Source organism: Medicago truncatula, chromosome 6 (assembly GCF_003473485.1).
Source record: "Medicago truncatula cultivar Jemalong A17 chromosome 6, MtrunA17r5.0-ANR, whole genome shotgun sequence".
Classification (NCBI taxonomy): Eukaryota; Viridiplantae; Streptophyta; class Magnoliopsida; order Fabales; family Fabaceae; genus Medicago; species Medicago truncatula.
The window spans coordinates 29,484,257-29,486,585 of NC_053047.1; the positions used below are offsets into that span (position 1 = coordinate 29,484,257).

Consider the following 2,329-nt stretch of genomic DNA (forward strand, 5'->3'; position numbering starts at 1 on the left):
GATCATCAAGTTAAGTAACACTGAACAAGTCATGAAATTTGTATGGATTTAGATTATTATTTTTATGAATATTTGTATGGATTTAGATTTATCAATCAAAATGTCATGGTCTCATGGAGTATAGTGCAGGTTGAGACTAGTAGTTAATGGGACGGCATATGACTCATTGATAAGATCAATTTTTTAGTTTATATCGAATGTTTTATAACTGTTTTTTTGACAAGTTAAAAAGAGGTGCAACACAAAGACTTTTCAGGAGGTCACCCATCTTAGTATTATTTTCGTCTAAATACGCTTAATTGCGGAGTTCTGATGGGATTCAGTGCAATAATTATGGTATGATCGCACCTGAATGTTTTATAACTTATAAACTGGTATAATTAAAGTATATTTGTTTGATGACATTTTTTTGCTTATGAGCTTACATCAATTTTTCCTAGTTTATTATGATTTTTAATAAGCTATTGCGTTTAAGTATTTGCAAATATCACCCTTGTCAAAGACTCTTGGACTATCGTGCTCCATTGTCCTCAAGCTATCTTGGCCAGAACTTGTGACCTCTCCATATCAAGTATAATGAACTATATATAGATTGGTTAATTAAGTTTTTAGTCTCTATAAATATTCACAGTTTTGTTTTTAGTCCTTATAAAATAAAATCACACTTTTTAGTTCTTGTGACATTTTCCTTAAGCATTTTAGGGACTAAAAATGTTGATGGAAAAATTTTATAGGGACTAAAAATGCTGATGAAAATTTTTATAGGACTAAAAATGTTGATGAAAAATTTTATAGGTACTAAAAAATGTGATTTTATTTTGTAGGAACTAAAAACAAAATTCTGAATATTTACGGGGATCATTTACTTAATTAACCTTATATAGATTATAGAAGACTATTATTAGTGGAGTCACGTGGGTTTGCCCTAAAACAAGGGTGTTGATCGATGGTTGAACTATTGCGTTGGTTCAATATGCGATCACGTAGTCAGCACATTTATTTATTTTGGATCAACATTGGAAGATTTGAATTTGAAATTTGATTTAATAGAGTAAAAAATACGAGACATCAACCCTAATAACGAATGAAATGTACCAAGTGCGCTATCCAACTTGTATGATGTTATGCTATTGATGAAAATATTGCCGTATAGTAATCAATATTTCAACACACTGCATAATTAATATGTTGAAATTGTGATAAAAAATAATGTCACAATATACTTGGATGTTGAACTTTTCTTTTGTCAACTATGAGACCTTAATGAGAAATAGGCATGTGGAAAGGAAACAAATTCCGTCAATTATTTTATGAGTCTTGTTGACGAGTGTCTCTCAAGTCTCAACACTTCTAAGATTTAAAATTAATATTTAAAAAAAAGGTCAAATACTTTAATTTTTAATGTGCATAAATTTTCATATTCAAGGTTTTTATATATATATAGTGTTTCAGGGCATTCGTTAGTATTTTCTTTATTTTATAGATGTATTTTTTTTTTCTATCGACAACAAAAGCATAGTGGAAAGAGAACAGAATACCCACTAAAAATTTTGTTAGTTAATTTTACACTGTTGTTCATTAAACATTGATTGAAATTTCTTAACCACCAAGTGGGAAGGTTAGGGTGATGTTTGTGTAAAAAAACAAAAACAAAAAAGAAAAGAAAGTGATGTGTTAAGTTTGATAGTTTTGGTAATCTGATAGATGGAAAAGATAGAAAAAACGATGCGTTGAATAGATGTAGAAAAATAAATGTCAATTTATATTGTTGGATGGTTTGTGTAATAAAAAGTTATTACCACTATAATATGAATTATGAAGCCTTACAAATGTATGTATAAATCCAATTTGTCAATCTTTATCAGCTTAACTCAGTTGATAATGTATAATATATACAAAGTTTCATATTTGAAAAAAAATAATCCAATCTTTCAAATCCAAAAAGTATCACGTTAGTTGCAGCACTGACTAATAATATTCAACGCCATAAAAATTGAACACAACCACCAAAATGAATAGAATCTTTTTAAAAGGCAAAACGCATACTTTTCTTCCTTCCTACACAACTTAGAAAATTGGAAAAGGGAACCTTATACCAAAAAGTAATATATTTTTATGGTGAGGTTTGAGAGTTATAATAAGCTTTGCAAAATGTAAAGATGATTTCTCTTTTGTACAAAGGAGTTGTTTGAAGGAATGAGACATCCAACTTATAAGTTTCAACTACTCATGAATATAATAAGTAACATATTTGAAATTTAATGAACGAACACATATTTTTATAAATCAGATAAATAAACAAGAATGGAGGAAGAGGGATATTAGTTAC

The 2,329-nt window shown here is 28.5% G+C and overlaps 1 pseudogene; it reads right to left on the reverse strand.

Moving 5' to 3' along the window:
* Positions 1 to 231: 231 nt before the first annotated feature.
* On the reverse strand, positions 232 to 350 carry LOC112418336 (uncharacterized; annotated as a pseudogene).
* Positions 351 to 2,329: the final 1,979 nt, after the last annotated feature.